Source organism: Electrona antarctica (genome assembly GCF_951216825.1).
Source record: "Electrona antarctica genome assembly, chromosome: 20".
In the NCBI taxonomy this organism is placed as follows: domain Eukaryota; kingdom Metazoa; phylum Chordata; class Actinopteri; order Myctophiformes; family Myctophidae; genus Electrona; species Electrona antarctica.
This window is the reverse complement of record NC_136801.1, coordinates 7,657,008-7,676,978: the sequence shown is the minus strand read 5'-3', so window position 1 is coordinate 7,676,978 and position 19,971 is coordinate 7,657,008.

The following is a 19,971-nucleotide window of genomic DNA, read 5'->3' as shown; positions in this document are numbered from 1 at the left end:
TCAACCCACAGAGCCTAGTCCTTCCATGCGCCAGATTTTGGTTCTCCCAGTACCGGCAGAGTAGTTTCCGGAGCAACGGATTGTGTGGCCTTGCTCATTCCCTGATGGACTGATCAAGGGTAGCTACTGGGACGTATAAGTCGGGATTTGATCAACCCCGGCTGGGTCGCCTGAGTGAGGGGTATGATGTTGAGAGACCCGAAACCCCGTTGACCTCAGGAAACATCACTGAAGATACGTCCCAGGTGCATCCATGCGATGTAATGAATTGCATTTTTATAGCGCTTTTCCAAGTGCTCAAAGCGCTTTAGGTTCATTCATTCATACATTGGGAGGTGAAGCGGCGAACAGTCAACGCCAGCGTCCTCACTTCCCACATTCACACACCAATGGTGGCAAGCTCACACCGACTCATTGGAGGCAATGTAGGGTTCAGTGTCTTGCCCAAGGACACTTCGACATGTGGACAGGAGGAGACGGGATTCGAACCGCCGACCCAGGGATCATTGGACGACCTGCTCTACCTCCTGAGCGTTATGTTTTCAAATGGTAGTAGTTTCAACTCTTCTTTCACACAGCATATGTATTTTTGTAAATTATGCTCCCATTCATTTTAAAATCAATTATTATAAAGGTTCCGCGTCTATTGTTTCTACTGAGCAATTTATTAAAAAAAAACATTAAAAAGTTCAAATATGGAGATACAAGGTTTGGGCCTGACAGCGACGGTTCTCCTTTGCCTCCAGCGCCTGGTTAACAGCAGCAGCAGCAGCAGCAGCAGCTGTGCAGCGCTCCCCCCAGTGTGTTGGTCCTCCCCGTCCGGCTCTCTCCATAAGGTCCAGTCCAGTGTTAGTTCCCCTGGTGATAATGAGTCCTGATGCACTATGACAGACCGGGCCCGCGCAGCGCAATATCAGCTGCCGCTGCCGACAATCAATTTGAGCCGGGCGGGCGCTTGGGCCCTGTGCCGCCGTGTCCGTCTTCGTAATTTGATTTGTTATCCCGTCGGACAGTTGGTACAGCAATCACTAACCCACCACCACACACCCCCACCCCACAACCACAGGTACCTCAGCCCTCCCCAAGGATTCACCATCCTACATTTTCCTACATTTCCATCCCAAATATGACGACTACACAGGTTTGACTTAATTGCTAGCGCACTCCCCCCACCAGCTGTCACCAACGACACATACGACGCACACCCTCCCCACCCACCACCGATGTAACACCCACCCCACCGTCCTTTTTCTTTTTTTCCAAACATCCCATAATTTTGTAATTCACCCCCCGACTACAGCTGTTGGCGGGCCGGTGAGCCTGCCTGCCGCGCCCCAGTTAATCATAGATTACTTTATCTGGGCCATTCCAAATCCTCCTGTGTAATGCAGTGTGCTACCTCAGCGGCCGAGTAATCACTACACACACACCACACACACACACCACACACACACACACACACGCACACACCTTATTTTCTTTTCACTCTCTGTCCTCACTTGATATTGTATGTCTCTTTATTCCTCTTCTCCCTCCCCCCCCCCCCCCTCCCTCTCTCTCTCTCTCTCTTCTATAATGCCCGCTCTCCTCCCGTTCCTCATCCCTCAGCGTCGCGGTAACACTCTTTTTCTCTATGCATGGCTGGACATTCTCATCAAACTTTCATGGGGCCAAACGCAGTCCAGAAATGTAATATCACAGTATTAGTAACCCCATAGTTCATTGAGTAAAAGCTCTCGGCTTGGGGGGGGGGGGGGGGGTGGCATTACACATATACGTTATGCTTGACTGAAAACCATGTACTGTATACCCTGTCGCACAATGCGACAGGAAAATAGGAAGGACATATAGTGGCTTCCAGCTGAGCCCCTCATCATTCAAAGCAGAGGCGTTCTGCTTATTCAATATCACAGAAGGATATCATATCAGCGAGAGGACAGGTGATGTGAAAAAAGACTGACCGAGGGACTGAGGGAGAAATACATTAATCCATTTTTGGCGGGAACCCCTTTTGGTGTTAGCATTATGTTATGCTTTAGCTATTGAAAAATAGCAGATCTACAAGCTCATAGCGCGCCACGAGCTTGTAGGTCTGCTATTTTTGAAAAATCAAAGAACGACGGACATAGAAACATATCTTTTTCAGAAAACTGTCAGGATGTAGAAGACATTTTTAGAATCTGATCTCAGGTCAAAATGGGTTAAAGGGAGAAAAAATGAAATGAGAGAAAGGTGGTGTGTGTGTGTGGGGGGGGGGGTATAGGTTAGCATCACCAGGGAGAAGATATTAAAGTTTGTTTGCAAGTTTGAAGAGTTGCGTGAGGATGGTGAGAGGGGGGATGGTGGTGCGAGCAGCTGTTGACAAAGTGCAAGAGCGCTAGAATAGTCACACGCACAGTGCAGCGGGGCTGGGCTGGCACACGAGCGAGGGCCAGAGCTATAGCGACACAGAGCAGTTTGGCTGCAGCACCTCCATTTAGGATTTCATGATAAATTACGCTTTTAAATAGGACTTGTAGTCCTATAAGCACTGTGAATAGATTATAATGCTGAATGCAACAACAAAGCCTATCTCGGACTCGTGTTCAAAGGAAATCACCAGCCGCCCTCCACCTCACCCCACCCCACCCTGCCCCAAATTTCAAACAGTACTTCAAACCACACTCCAATAGCCCCTTTCGCCAAAAAAACCTCTTCGAAACTCCACAACAATTCTCATGCAAATAGCATTGTCGGGCACAAGCAAAGCTTTTTCTCCTCTTATTACTGTGGCGGAACCTGGGAAAATGTTTGACCCACGTTGGGCAGTACAGCCTGGAGCAGGGGAACATTAGTTAAAATGTCAAGCTCAGTGTGGACCCAACCATCACAGCCTAGCAGAGCATACTTAAACGCCGGACGAAAATAGCGGCCAAATTATTCTGAAGGAGATGTAGGTCAATATTGAAGGGTTTTTTTTCCTCTCAGGTGCGCAGAGGAATAGAACAGGGGTGAGAATATTATTTTTCACCGGTGAAAACAGCCCTGCATATTGCTCAGAGACTAACCTACTGTTTCGCCATGCAGCCTCTACCCTGGAGCATTGGGCCTGAGACGGCCCACGCTGTCACAGAAGGCATGATTGATAGCCAAGTTGTTTCATTCAAAGGCAGCGTTATAGCGCGATGGCTAGGCTAGTACACAATATTGTGTTGTTGAGGTGCCGAGGGAATTACAGGGAAAAGGGTTATTATTGCCCACAATCGTAATCACATCAGCTTTCTTTCGTTGTGTTTCACACAGTTTTTGCTGCCGGTATTGTGGTTCTTCATCACGTGTAAATCATATGTTCCGGCTACCATTTACCTCAACCTGGTCAGGCACATATGAGGCTTGCTTGCTCGCTTGTTTCTGGACTCAGGCATGTGTAAAACACTTTCGCACGGGGGGAGATTTTGCTTTCAGTCATCATTATGACAATTGCCAGCTCTTTAACACATTCAGGCCTGACGTCGAAATTTAAAAAATGAATTTTTAAAATGTATTTTTTCTGAAAAAAACTCGTGTTTCTATATCCGTGGAGCTCAATATTTCATGTCAAGGACCCCAAAAATTATATGTAATATGCCTCCGGCCCCCATCTGAAAATATGTTGTTCCAGGGACCCCCCCAGAAGCAAAGATTTGAGTTAAAAACGTATATATTACAAATTTGCGCCACATTTTCACGATTTTTTAAAAATAGCAGACCTACAAGTAGATCTGCTATTTTTCAATAGCTAAATTAAAACACCAAAAGGGGTTACCGCCCAGAATGGGTTAAACCATCCCTTATCCAAGCCTCTCTCTGTATTACAGCTTCAGTCAGCAATCCCCCTGTGCCATGTTGCACACGTACACACGGCACGCACACACACTCGGAGGGAAAAGAGCGAGAGCAATTTCCATTTAATCTATTTTGGGCGGGAACCCCTTTTGGTGTCGGCATTATGTTATGCTTTAGCTATTGAAAAATAGCAGATCTACAAGCTCATAGCTCATGGCGCGCTACGAGCTTGTAGGTCTGCTATTTTTGAAAAATCTAAGAACGACTGACATAGAAACATAGCTTTTTCAGAAAACTGTCAGGATGTAGAAGACATTTTTAGAATCTGATCTCAGGTCAGAATGGGTTAATCTATCTACAAGGCTGAAGTCACTGCGTTCACGGACAATAACACGCAGACAAAAAGGGATTTGACTATGCAAGAATACCCTTGCAGACAAGCCTATTCAGACCACCGTAGACACAGGCTGACAATACAGGGCCACATTATTTTCTTTAAGAGATTGGAATGAGATGACCACCATTGTTGCATCTGCCTGGCAGGAAACTGAGCTACAGTATATATGCGGGAAGCAACCAGATTACCGTCTGAATACACAATAGTAGTCTATTTTGGGTCCAACTGTAACATGGGCAAAGCCTTATTATTCAAAGTGTTTTGGTGTTAGTAGCATCTCCCTGCAGCTCCCAGATGAACCAAATAAGCATCTAGACTAACAGGCTGTTATAATGTGGAGAGACCAAAGTGCTTTCAGAGGATACTGATAACCTGGAAGGCAAGAGAAGAGCTTAGATTAACCCATGTAGGCCTGACGTCGAAATAAGAGAAACGTTCGCTCTGAAAGAATATATATTCAAATTTGTGCCGTATTTTTAACGATTTTTCAAAAATAGCAGACCTACAAGCTCGTAGCGCGCCACTCGGTGGCGCGCTATGAGCTTGTAGATCTGCTATTTTTCAATAGCTAAAGTATTACATAATGCTTAGTTAAAACACCAAAAAGGGGTTCCGCCCAAAATGGGTTAACAGGATGAAAAGGGGGATCTGAGTGTGCCCATCTACAATAGAATACACCGTGACGCAACTTCTCAGATAGACATGGTTAATTACCATTAGCTGACTACTTCATTATCATATCAATATGTGCTGTGAAGTTGAAGACCACCACGCACGCACAGTTTGCATGTTGAGAGCAATATTGCCAAACAAAAGAGGGGTCTTTTTTTGCTGTGTGCAAGTGTTTGATATTTGAATATCAAAGCTCCCTAAAAGCAGTAATCCTCATGAATTAACCCAGGGATTAATTTGTATAGAGGTGCTCGGTCTGTGGTGATGAGGTTTGAGGTGCTTCTCTGATACATTATCTGTGGAGGGGTGAGTGCTGAGAGAGGGACAGCATGGGGATGGCTGTGTCTGGAAGTTCTCCCCAGTGCCACTCGCTCAACCAGCGCGCAGGGCTGGAACGAACTTGATTCAGACACATTTAGGCTGCAAATCAAATGACACAATGGAGAGAGAGAATGACACAATGGAGTGTGTGTGTGTGTGTGTGTGTGTGTGTGTGTGTGTGTGTGTGTGTGTGTGTGTGTGTGTGTGTGTGTGTGTGTGTGTGTGTGTGTGTGTGTGTGTGTGTGTGTGTGTGTGTGTGTGTGTGTGTGTGTGTGTGTGTGCGCGCACGCAATGCTTGCAGGGGGTTATTGTACGGGCACTTGCTGTACATGTCAAAGAATGTGGAGCTCAATGCAGTTTGTCATATTGTTTTTGTCTCATTTCCCCACAAAGAACACACTCCCTTGGGATAAGTAGGTTGTGATTCGGTATCACTGTGTGTGTCTCAGCATGAAGTCATTGAGGAATGCAATTATTATCACTATGCCTAACAGAAGTTTCTCTAAAGAGCAGGAACGTACAAGGCTACAGGGGACAAGGGGAGAGCTAGCCGCCGGCCGGCTTTTTTGATTGATTGATTGAAATATTTATTAACAGTTTGCAGAATTACAGTACATTTCAAGCACAAACTCAATACAAAGACTGTTAACTGTGAGTGGACGACCCAATTAAGCATTACACTTGTTTACAAGAGGGTCCACCATGTTCAATTCATCAAAACATTTAGAGACGTACAAATAGACACTTCTATATAGTCAAAGAACAGAACAGATCATGAATTCATCATAAACATTTTTAGCAACAACTAATTCTTACCCCAGTGGGGTTGTGTAAAAATTGGCTAACTCCTAGCCAAAATACAGTATACAAAACGGCCACATTACACTTTCTCCTGTAATGTGCATACATTTTAGTCTAAAACTTTGTCCAATAATTGTTTGCCATTGTTTTTATGACTGTTAAGAGTGATTATTTTCTTCATGGGCCCAAAATTCTCTCAAAGTGCCAGGGCTGCTATTGTGTGCTACATTTCCCTTGGCAGACCTTATCCAAAATGCATTACTTGTCTTGAACAATAATTCTTATAGAAATATTAAAAGTGGTATGGGTTCATAGCGCAGATGGGTCGGTGGGTTGCCCCTGTACAGGAAAGACCACACGGTCACCTAGAAAGGGGGACTCTGCCAGGCTGGGTGGTGTACCCAAGTAAGGACCCAAGTAAGCTGCAGGTATTAATTAAGGGGGGAAACTCTCATCGTGGTCCCTCAACATGCCATCCCAATGTGGGGTTGATTGGACGCTGCTGTCGTGATATATGTAGTTTTTTTGTGAGAGGGATGAAATGAAGGCTGGGCCACCTAGCCAAAAATTAAACCTAAGGTTTTTTGACCCCTTAGGGGGTTAACTGGGGACAGGGAGGAACTCCTTATATGGTCAGCACACTCTATAGTAGGGAGGATTATCACAACAAAACAAAAAAAGAAGTGATATTTGAATTAAGTGAAATCACTGAATATACCTTTAACTATATTTGAATGGCAATTTTAGCATTTAAATGTAATTTAAAGAAATCACATTTGAATCCTTTTCAAATCATGAAATCCGTTCTGACAGGACAGGTGTCACTTGGTGCCCAACTGCCACCCCTGTACTCACTGAGAGCTACACTGTCACCCCCGTATACTACCAGCAAGACGCCCTGAGAGCGAGAAGCGACCTCGCCCTAAAGGGCAGACTGCTGGGCGAGCACTGGCGCTCTGGCATGGGGGGGTCAGATCAACATATGGAATGAATTCTGTACTGGCCATATACTGTATAGAGCGTGTCTTGAGTGTACAGGGTTTAATGAGGTCAGATCAACATAATGGACTGTCAAAACAGGAAGGAGGACACCAAAGGAAGCATATCTAATATATATAAGGCTTTACAGGAGATTGGCCCTCCTCGCTTGGATAAAACAAAATCAGCCTGGGAACAGGACCTGAATTTAGAGCTGGAGGAAGAGATGTGGGAACTCTCTTTGAAGCGTATTCATACTACCTATTTATGTCTTGACTTAGACATTGCCTAACATTGCCTAAAATAATACATCGTTTGCATTTCTCGAGAGAAAAACATGACATTGACTCTACTTGTATAAGATGTCATCTGGAGCCAGCCTCTGTTGGACATAATTATGTTTTGGGGATGCACTTCCTTGATATGACCCCGTTTTGGAATAGTATTTTTGATGCCTTCTCAACCATTTGTCATATACCAATTGCACCCAACCCGATAACTGCTATATTTGAATTGCATTTTTATAGCGCTTTTCCAAGTGCTCAAAGCGCTTTACAATTCATTCATTCATACATTGAGAGGTCGACGCCAGCGTCCTCACTTCCCACATTCACACACCAATGGTGGTAAGCTCACACCGACCGACTCATTGGAAGCAATGTAGGGTTCAGTGTCTTGCCCAAGGACACTTCGACATGTGGACAATTACCTCTCCCCAAGCCAATTTCATAGCTTTTTCTTCACTCATAGCGAGGAGACTTATTCTAGGCTTGGGTGACCTAACGGACGGACGGACGGACGGGAGATTCAGGGAGGAGAAGAGTGCAAAACGAGAGGGGGGCGAGGGAATAGGACAAATCATTCCGAGATAAAGGGCAATATATGCCGGCAGCCCCCACCTTTGTGTGTGGGCCTCCATCCATCCTGCTGCAGGCAAAACACATCGAGCACAGATCTGCCGATCGCCTGAGCCCTACGTTTACAGTAAATATGATCAAGACGAGTGTTTATTAATAGAAAGCTCAACACGTTCTTGGACATGGGAGATTTCATGAAATACACTTGAACTAAGTCCTTGGCCCTGAGTGACTTAATATAAATGCAATGCATGCAGTTGGTAAATGGTGCATTTATATAGCGCCTTTCTCCAAGGCGCTTTACAGAGATTGTGCATTACATTCACCCATTCACACACATTCATACACTGATGGCACCCCTGCAAGGCACCAACCAGCACATCGGGAGCAATTAGGGGTTCAGTGTCTTGCTCAAGGACACTTCGACACTAACTCTGGGGGAGCCCGGGTTCGAACTGGCAACCTTGCGGTTACCATCCAGCCACTCTACCCCTGAGCCACTGCCGCCCACAAATAGAGGGCATAACAATGAACTATTCTACACAACGGCATTATGGACACAATCAAATATCATAATATTATTTGGGACCAAATACCACAACCAAGTACAGGGTTTAAATGGTCAACTCCAGGAAAGGAAAAGACAACAAAACTTGTGGAAAAAATGGGAGTGAAGATTTTTTGGGGGGAAAACATTTTAACAACACAAATCTTTTATGGGGGTCCCTGGAACAATATCTTCTCAGATAGGGTTCCACGGCCAAGTACATATCAATGTGGGGGTCCTTGACACAAACACGTTTGAGAAACCAGCTGTAGAATGTGTAACCACCCATTTAAAACACTTATAAGAGGTGGCTAGAACGTGTAGTTCTGAGAAAGGATGACAACACTTTGACGTCTTCTTCAACTCATTGTCACTTCCTCACTAAAACTATCTCTCACACACACACACACACGCACATGCGCGTGTGCACACACACACACACACACACACACACACACCGAGGCCATCTTTGCCTGCATAATATATGGAATACAGCAGTATTTGCTTGGCAAGCAGACGGATGAAAGGAAATGGCAAGGTAATTCATTATACTGTAAACCCTGAACCATACATAAAAAAATTCAAAGAAATAAGCCTGTTTTTACTATTATGCTCCAGATCTGATACCGAGATCTGAACACGGTACGAACAACTGCGGTACGGAACCACTTTGATCCATTTCCTCTGGATCACAGAGCCGCCGAATTGAATTTTTTGGAAGCTTTTGAGCGGGATAACAGAGCGCTGTTGCAATTAGCCTAGCCCATTTTGGGCGGCAACCCCTTTTGGTGTTAGCATTATGTTATGCTTTAGCTATTGAAAAATAGCAGATCTACAAGCTCATAGCGCGCCACCGAGTGGCGCGCTATGAACTTGTAGGTCTGCTATTTTTGAAAAATCGAAGAACGACTGACATAGAAACATAGCTTTTTCAGAAAACTGTCAGGACGTAGAAGACATTTTTAGAATCTGATCTCAGATCATAATGGGCTAGTGCACAGTCTGCACACAGCCACACACTGAACACACTGATGGTAACAACACACACAACTCATCTCAAAGGAGTTGGTTGGGGTGCCTCTGTTTCCCAGTCCTCAGCATAACAGATATATGGGACACTACAGAGCAACACTTTCATGCACAAAGGATACTGAGCTGACCGACATTTTTGCCTTTGTGCACACATTCATGCATGCATAGTTGCATACTGTATATATCTATATGGTATAAACATACAGAACAAACACACACGCACGCACACACACACATACTGTACACACACACACACGCACACACACACACACACACACACTGCGTGCGAACTAAGGGAGGGCGGTCACATGCATCCCTACATGCAACGTCTCTCTAGCATGCTGCACCACTAGACGCATCACTACACCCTGCGGGTCAAGCCCACACACACACACACACACACACACACACACACACACACACACACACACACACACACACACACACACACACTTTGTATTACTATACTTGTGAGGAGTGGGGACATGAAACATTGTGTGACAGCATAGAAAAAAGTGCAGATTTGCGCTGCAATGCGTTGCAAATGGTAAATGGTGCATTTATATAGCGCCTTTATCCAAGGCGCTTTACATAGATTGTGCATTACATTCACCCATTCACACACACATTCACACACACATTGAGGCAGAAGCCATGCAAGGTACCAACCAGCACATCGGGAGCAATTTGGGTTTCAGTGTCTTGCCCAAGGACACTTTGACATGTAGCCAGGAGGAGCCGGGATTTGAACCGCCGACCCATGGATCATTGGACGACCTGCTCTACCTCTTGAGCCACAGTCGCCCCTGATCTTGCACATCAGCTATTTTTCGGTGCGTGACATCGCCACACATAACTAAAACTCTTACCCTAAACCTAACCTCTAATCCTCCTAACCCCAACCAGAATGAATATTCATCTAATTGTAAACCTAAATATGTTTAAACCATGACAACGACCATTTTGTCTTGTGAGGACCATGAATTTTTACAATGTCTATTTCTAAAATTCTACTATACTTGTTTGTAGGGACATTTGGCCCTCACAAGTATACAGTATTACTATCACGCACACACGCATGCACGCACAGTCGCACACACGCATGCACAGTCGCACACACGCACGCACGAATGAGAGAGGGAGAGCTTAGCTGCGGAGTTGAGCCCAGAGGGCTGGTCTACTGATTAATGAGGGGAGGGAGGCGAGGAGAGGAGGATAAAGCAGTAGTGTTAATGGAGCTATGATAGATTCCTCCAGGCTTGGAGTTTTATAGGTGAATCTCCAGTGTATCTGCACAATATAAAAAATACCACGGAGGATCATAAAAAAGTAAAAAACCCAAACCATGGCGTGTGGGAGGTGAGATATGCGGATCAGATGGTCTTGGGTATGCAATGAAGTACGTTCAGAATCAGACCCCCCTTACATAATAAAGGCAGTGGATTTTGGTTGCGGGTTAACAGAGTTTAAATGTATGTTGCAAACTCGCAATTGATCGTTTACTGAAAACACATTGGGAATGGTTGTATCATCAGCAATGGCCTTCAAATTACATTGAATCACAACACAGTTCTTCTCTCCTTCCAATAACCCAGAGCCATAGAGTAAGACAGAGTTACGCAAACTCCGTTCACTTCATGGGGCCAGTCCAATGGCGGCTCTTCTACATAGACTTCTATTGGAATGGGGAGAACCGGAAGTTTACGGAATGCATTGGAGTCTATATGGGCTCGCGCTAGTACATGAACCACGTGACCGGGCTGTTTTCTGCCCCCTCAATATCGCAACTCTTCTATTAGATGGCTCTGCAAAATAGGGAAACTCCACCCTGAGGGGATGTGTTGTGACCATGAGGTAAATGTATATACACTGAAATATGGATGGTTTCACTTTGAGAGTGAAATAATCAGTGTTGTTCAAGTTACTTCTAAAAGGTAACTAGTTATAGTTATAGTTACTACTTTACTAGTTACTAAATTATGAAAGTAACTAGTTACTAGTTACTTTACTTTTAAAATAATAATAATAAAAAACGATTTCAACAATTTAAAAATGTCACACGAAAAACAAAAATAAAAATAATAACATAATAATTATTATATAACACATTCCTAAAACACTCACATGGACACGCTCACTCACACACATTCATTGTTGTGTTTCATTTTCAACTAAGGGACTGCAATCAGTGCAATGGAAATAAGCCGTTGGCTTACTTGCATTTATCCTTTTGATAGTGATGTATAACTATGTACATTTTTCTGTACATGTAAACATTGTCAATAAACATATCAATCAATCAATCAATCAAAAAAACGGGTCAGACAAAAAAAGAAAAGACAACAAATCATTGTAGCTTACATTATGAAATGTAGTGGAACAATAAATCCTATGTTCCATTTTAGAATATTCACGGTCCAGGCATTTAGAAAAAGTATTTCTGCACATTGGCCCTGCTTTCACTGGTGTTTTGCGGACTTGTGCTTTCATTTGAAACGTACCCATTCTACATAGACTACCTATATTTCAATCAATCAATCAATAAGAAAAAGTCCTTCTGCACACCTACAATGGACAGGTGCGTCGGATAACTGGAACTGAGAAGTAGAGAAAAAGAATCCCGCACACTGTCTTCACTTGAGATTAGATTTTATTGAGCTACGTTTCGGTCGCCAGACCTTCATCAGGCATGATGCCTGATGACGGTCTGACGTCTGACGGTCTGACGTCCGACGTTTCGGTCGTCAGACCTTCATCAGGCATCATGCCTGATGAAGTGACTCAAGTGAAGACAGTGTGCGGGATTCTTTTTCTCTACTAATCAATCAATCAAACCAGTTCTCTGAAAGCAGCAGATTGCACCATTGAGATGGGAAGCATCTCCTCAACAACATACCTGCCAATCAATCAGTCGTGTTGACTCTGGGTGACATGCTGTGGCGATTTAAAATCTGAGTCACTGAGCCATCTGAGTCACTGGTAGGGATGGTGGTAGACAGGACCCTATAGTTTCGTAGTGCCATGGACTGCTTTAATTGATTTTCATTGCTCTTTATCACTGTGGACAATGCTTTCTGTCCTCCACACAATTTGCATTTTACCTCAATATTTTTGTCATCCTTTATCCTCACAAATTCAATATAATGTTTGTATTTCCAAGCTGAAAAGCGAAACCCGCTGTCGCTGTCATCTGATTTCCCATTGTACCGCGTGGTGGTGGGCGCGCTACCGGCCTTTTCTGAGTGTGCGTTCAGCAAGGGTTTGTGTGTGACTGTTTATCCCATAACGCAAGACCCGCCCAACTCTGTCTCTGCTTATCCTGAAATCTTGCCCTATGTTGACCAATCATCACCTCTTCGTGCTTTTCCTCAAGTTAGTGTGAGAGTGAAAATCCATGTGGTCTCCGAGGCTAGTGTGAGAGTGTAGAGCACAGAGCAGAGTGGAGAGCACAGAGCTGTCAGAGCAGAGTGTAGAGCAGAGTGTAGAGCACAGAGCTGTCAGAGCAGAGTGGAGAGCACAGAGCTGTCAGAGCAGAGTGGAGAGCACAGAGCTGAGAGCACAGAGTGGAGAGCACAGAGCTGTCAGAGCAGAGTGGAGAGCACAGAGCTGTCAGAGGCTAGTGTGAGAGTGGAGAGCACAGAGCTGTCAGAGGCTAGTGTGAGAGTGGAGAGCACAGAGCTGTCAGAGGCTAGTGTGAGAGTGGAGAGCACAGAGCTGTCAGAGGCTAGTGTGAGAGTGGAGAGCACAGAGCTGTCAGAGGCTAGTGTGAGAGTGGAGAGCACAGAGCTGTCAGAGCAGATAGAGCTGCTGCAGACAGAGAGCAGAGAGAGCAGCCGCCTGGAAGATGACAGATAGACTCACAGCGCTGCAGGGGAAACATAAAGCTGGTAACGCACCACAGTAACTATAACGGCGTTACTGAATGGGAAACGGTAACTAGTTACCTTAATACACTGACACCACGCTAGACAGGAACGCCAAAAAACGTCACATCCGGTTTTAGCCTGGGGTAAGAATTTTCTATGGCTGCCAATGCAACTTGGTCCAATCCTTAATCACATACGGACAAACATCTATGCCGATGCTATCTAACTTGCGGAGGTAGCGTGCCTTGTCCACGGGCAACAGATCTTTCAACGTATGGCATTGCAAATACGTTTGATAATCGCTACTCTGCTCAATATTGTTTTGAAAATGCCGCAAATTGCATTGCAGTGAACGAGCGAAAATCACAACTTCCCCCCGGTGGTGGGCGGAGTCACAGTTTGAGGCGCTGTTTACGCGCCGTGGTGTCAGTGTATAGTTACCGCAAAAAGTAGTTGCGCTAACGTAAGCAACACTGGAAATATTGACACATTTTCACGCTCTAAATCAACCCTTTTACAGGGCAGAGCTGGCAGACTTTAGGCAACACATTTTCTATTCAATTACCGGTAGCATTACCATCGAATGAAGCTCACTTGTACTGTATTTGAAAGCTCAATGATTCCATTGAGTCAACAGGCTCCAGGTTTAGTTTCTCTCTTTGCAACTTCACTTAGGGCATCAGTTCTTTGGCTTCCCGGCTCTGCTTGCAAAAGAGTATTGCTCATGTTCACAAATATTGATTGAGCCGTCTAAGATCATAGCAATGATTTCAAGAGCCAGCTACAGGGCACATTATCCCATTTTGGGCGGGAACCCCTTTTGGTGTTAGCATTGTGTTATGCTTTAGCTATTGAAAAATAGCAGATCTACAAGCTCATAGCGCGCCACCGAGTGGCGCGCTACGAGCTTGTAGGTCTGCTATTTTTTAAAAATCGAAGAACGACTGACATAGAAACATAGCTTTTTCAGAAAACCGTCAGGATGTAGAAGACATTTTTAGAATCTGATCTCAGGTCAAAATGGGTTATTTATTCATGAAGAACAAATTGGAAGAAAGTATGTACCTGTAGGCCTCTCCCCCACAGTGTTCCACTGAACTTAAAGCAGTGGTTCCCAAACTGTTTAATGTCAAGGACCCCCAAAATGACACTCATTAGCCTGCATCTAATGGACCCCCATTAGAAAAGATATGCCAGGGACCCCCATAAGAGAAGATTTATACGGCTCTGGCAGTGATTTTCAACTATTTTCATTTCAAGGGCCTCCCAGTTTGACATGCATTAGGCTACGGACCCCCATTTAATGGCATTTCTATCTCTCGAGACCCCAATTTATATTGTAAAATCACTGTTAATTTAACTCTGAGAGTGTACAAATGGAACCAAATGGACCCGTAAGGGTCCATTTGGTTCCATTTGTACACTCTCAGAGTTACAGACCCATAAGGGTCCATTTGGACCCAAACTATAATTTAGCTGGGGGCCCCCTGGTAACCGGAAACTAACGTGATGACGTTTATGGTTGCAACATTGCATCGGTTGCGCACCCTGTAACAACTTGTAGATCAGCTTGTTTTTGCAATCAAGTCCCTGTCTGATGGATCCACTGGTTAACAGTTTGACGGCCGCTAATTGTTTAATCCAGTGTTCCACCGTGCGTAAAGCGCTATACCCGACATTTGTTTAATGCGTTTAATTCGCTGTTTTAAAATAATTAAAAAGAAACAGCGGATTTATCCGGGACCTGGTGACGAGGCCGTCAGGTTATGATGACGAAACCGGAAATCAAGTCAACCTCTGGGCTGCTAGGGCTTCTGGGAAATTGAGCCTAATGCATGGGGGGTTTGTTTGGACTACAACTTGCTCTGCACTGTGGTTTCGTTCCGCATTGTCATGGCCGCTGGTGCGTCTGATCATAACAAGCCGACGGACCATTTTTTCGCCGGATTTTCGTGGTTGAAAGCTGCAAATGCTCTAAAGGTAATAAAACAATCTCTGCAGCGTAGAATATTTGATTAAAATGCGGGTAAAGCGTTTTATGGAGTCAAACTGTTAATAATAAAGTAGCAATCTGTAGGATATCCTTCTCTGAGTCTCACGTATAATGAGAAAGAAGTTAATTTATTAATTTAATTTCAACCTCAAGACTAAAGGCTAATACAACTTGGCAAGAATATTATAAAAGCCATTTCGATTGAACAATTGCTCACTTTGCAGAGGTAAAATATATATCCGATATTTTTTTTTGGATCAGAGCTTATGAGGGGAAATCCGTCTAGGCCTATTCGATTAATATCACTGTCGTGTGTTGGAATGCCTGGGGAAATGGATCTGAATCTGGACACACGTCAGATGATAAGTATAGCTACAGATGTGTTCATGTGATGATATGTCATCAATAAATAATATGAAATGATTCGCGGGACATTTGGAAATGCCGGGGCATGCATGCACGTTCATGATGTGATCAATAATTCAATATACAGTATAGCCTACAGTAGCCTCTTAGAAATGAATACCACAACAAAATAGCGCACCTATGCCCAATGAGGCAGCCTGTAGGCAGCCCTCCCCTTTGGAGAGTTGGAGAGCATGGCTTAAAGATGGAGTGCCGTGATTTTTTTCCACCCTAAAACATGATCATCAGGTCTTATTGTTATATAAGGAGGTATTATTTTTTCAAAAAAGTGTACAGTATTTGTTAATGTTGTTTTTATGTGGGCACGCCCACCAGTTCATTACGTATGCCTGGTTTGCCTGATGGGTGGTGATCCACCTGAACTGAAGCCGCACTCACAGCTGTAGTTGTATGATAAAGGGGGAGGGGTTAGGGGAGGGGCTGATAGTGTGATGTCACGATATTACTGTTTATTTCATTGGCCCGTTTGACTGTCAAGGGTTAGGCCTCCAGGAAGAAACCCTAAATACAAAGTTAATACACCATTGCACATAAAAACGACTCCAGGGTGTCTAATGAAGTACTGTCACCTCATAGACACATGAAAAACTGGAAAAATACAAATATTGTGGCACTCCATCTTTAAAACTTTGGCTGAGTGGGCTGCGTGGGTATATAATTGTCCTTGAAGTCACTCAACAAGCTTTGAACTGAGCAGATTGGAACTTCTATTCCAGAGATAATGGCCAAAACATCTTTATAAACTTGGGGCACATACATATTTTATTTGAAGTTTGGGACTATTAATTGATTCAGCATGAAGACTAGAGCATGCCAAATACTGTACATATACGCAAGCTTTGATCCCTGTTAACAATTTGAATGCTGGCCATTTTGAGTAGAGCTATTCCGCCGGTGCTAAAGGTGATGCATTGAACGAAGGACCTTGTCTGAGGCCCACAGTAAATGTTCTCTTATAGCGAGAATCACACAGCATACCTCAAAAGAAAGCGTAACTTGTCCACTCTAATTTTTTAAAAAGAATGTGATTTTACCATCTTCCATTCTGGAGATATGCACCTTTATGTAACACCTGCTTTTGTAGTAGCCTACTCTTCTTGAACAGAAAGGCTAATTAGAAGCGGTTTTGTCAGACGCTGTCTGACATAAAAACTCGGAAAGCCGTGCTCGCGCTGAAACAAAGATATTATAAGATAAACAAGAAGACTGCAGCCAGCTTGGTTATGAAGACGAAGCCATTATTTTGCCCCGAGATGCATGGGAGTCTCCAGCCTTTACGTGAGTGACAATACAGGGGCTGGGCTGCCTCTTGCTGTTTTCAGGAAGGGAGGGGGTGAGGCATTTTTTTCTTTTTTTTTGCGATCACGTGATCGGAGTGTTGTGCTATCATCCGATGCTAGTTGATAAATTGCCCGGGTGTGTAGAAAGACGATTGAAAGTAATCAATAAAAACATGCGGTAAACGTAGAAATCCGCTTCCCGCACGTGACGTTTGAGATTTGAACCACGTAGAAATCCCTCTCCCGCATCCACTGTGTTAAGTCAGCATCCAGCTTGACGTGAGAATGGGCGTAGTGTGCACCCAAAGTCACGGTCAAAAATGTATGATGAATCCCACATGTAACATATGGTCGGAAAGCCCCATTGGGCCTAGGGTTCGGAACCGTAACCGGTTCCGTTTCAGACCCGGCTGCATCATATTTGCATTAACGGTCCCTGCAAACAATTCCTAAATGTCCTCATCTGCGTTCTTTTGGCTCAGCTGTGTGCATCGCAAGCGACTGCGGTGGCGTCACACCTCCTACTGTATGTGTGTGAGTAGGGTGGATATGCCCACTGATCTAGGATCAGTGAGGATCTTCTAGCGAGACGGGAGTATAACGCAAGCACAGCAGGAACCGACAGAAATCATCACACTAAGGATGCCCTTACAAGATGATGAAAATGGCACACAGTTGTTATGTGTTACTTCATATCACTTCTACTTATTAATATTTAATCGTGTTGCAAAAAAAAAAAAACATTTGAGAACGACTGGGCTATAGAGTAGGGAGTATCTGAACAACCTGCGGAGCAACCATGAGGATTAGTGAGCTTTTCTCTTTATGGAGCAGGTCATTAGAAAACACAAAGCCATTGTGGGCATCCACTGCCTTGATGTTCGTCTAGGAGGGACTTCAGCGCAAGACACAGAATGAGCGAGAAATTGCAGATAGATAGGAAGAGAGAAAGAGAGAGAGACAGATGGATGTGGATTGAGAATGACATAGGGCAGGGTTTCAGGGTTTCAGGGTAAAGTTCTACTTGACATTATGAGACTGTAAGCGAGTGTGATGAAGAGAGTGTATTGTTGGAGCATTGTTTCCCACGGCTCCCCGTATCCCCCCCCGTTAGTTAATCAGTTGAGTTTTAGACGTTGCTAACTGTTAATGGCAACATTTGTCCCTGTTAACCCATTTTGACCTGCGATCAGATTCAAAAAATGTCTTCTACATCCTGACGGTTTTCTGAAAAAGCTGTTTCTATGTCAGTCGTTCTTTGATTTTTCAAAAATAGCAGACCTACAAGCTTGTAGATCTGCTATTTTTCAATAGCTAAAGCACAACATAATGCTAACACCAAAAGGGGTTCCCGCACAAAATGGGTTAAACGACAGAAAGCTTTTTTGATAATTAAGATCAGTGGAGATCAATGATGTGAAATGTTCAACCCAGATCTGAGCAAAGATTTATTCATGAAACAAACGACATAATAGTAGTGCCACATTTTTCACCATGAATAACGGCTGTTGCACAGTTGTTCCCATATCCTGCCGGAGAAACACCATCATTCATCAGAGCCAATAAGAGCAGGCGATTTGTCTTCAGGTCTTTGTCTGATAGGAGGAAGCTGATGAAAAACCAACGCAAATGGCCAAACGATGTATAGCCCTGCATATTTGTGAATTAATGCACTGAGCGCCAGCGGCATCAATCACGAAGTGAACAGAAACTAGGCTACACGGACCACAAGACACAGCGGAAATCATAAACAAAGTGAGGCGTATAATATAGAAAATAATATCTGTTTGCGGTGTTTTTGTATTACACGAAGACCAAAGGAGACCCATTCAAGATGAGTTGGGGAAAAAACACAGCTCATTATGGACGGTGAATCTCTGAGTCCACTGATTAGCTGATTCACTTCAGCTGATTTCCTCGTCTCATTAGCTAAAGCCCACATTGTCAGGGAGAGTGAGTCTCGGCTGACAACAGCCTAACTGTAGCTGACTGTGTCTTTTTTTTTAGCTCCACACTGTCAAGTACAGTTCCTGGAGTGAAAAATTATCCCCGATGTCGCCCACCATTCAGGCCCAGTCCTGTCATCGTTAACAGTGACTGCACAGATGGGGCCAGATCCTGTCTTAAAGGGCCATGCCATCTCGGGACAATAGACACATTGTTCCCAGCCACCCCACTCGCTTTGCCCGTGCCTTTGTGGGTCACTGTGCCGCCACCAACATGAGGAACATACCCCATAGTATTCAATACATAGCTCTAGCTCTCCATGGAAAAGGCCATTGGTCAGCGTGGTCACTGAGCACAAAACCCCCCTTTGAGACAGTCCAAAACACCCGGGAGAGACAAAAGCAGAGCCGAACAGTGTAGGTTAATAACTCCACAGAGAGAGAGAGGCAGGCAGGGGACCAATGTGTGCAGTGGGAAGATTATGACTACATATTTAACTACAAAAAGTGCTCCTCGGAGCACAGGTCTCCACCAGGTCAGGAATGGGCGTGCATTGTGTGGTATTGAGTGATCATAGAAGTAGCAGTTAATAGTAAAGTTGCACAATATATCGTTATCGTATCGAGGTATGAACATGTGGAATAGCAGTATTGCAAAAAGGCAACGGTATTGCGATATCGATATATCGTGTATGTGTATATATATTGTATGTGTATATACTGTGTGTGTGTGTGTGTGTGTGTGTGTGTGTGTGTGTGTGTGTGTGTGTGTGTGTGTGTGTGTGTGTGTGTGTGTGTGTGTGTGTGTGTGTGTGTGTGTGTGTGTGTGTGTGTGTGTGGAAAATGAGCATTTTATAGATAGATAGATACTTTATTGATCCCCGAGGGGAAATTCAGATGGTCCCACAGCTCATATATTATGAACAAGCATAAAGAATTATGTAAAAGGTGTCACTAGATATTGCACGTAGACCCATAAATAACTAAAAGCTAGAAAGCCAATAGTCCAGTTCATAAGCCTAGCGGCTGGCCGTGGAGTTAAAGAGCCTGA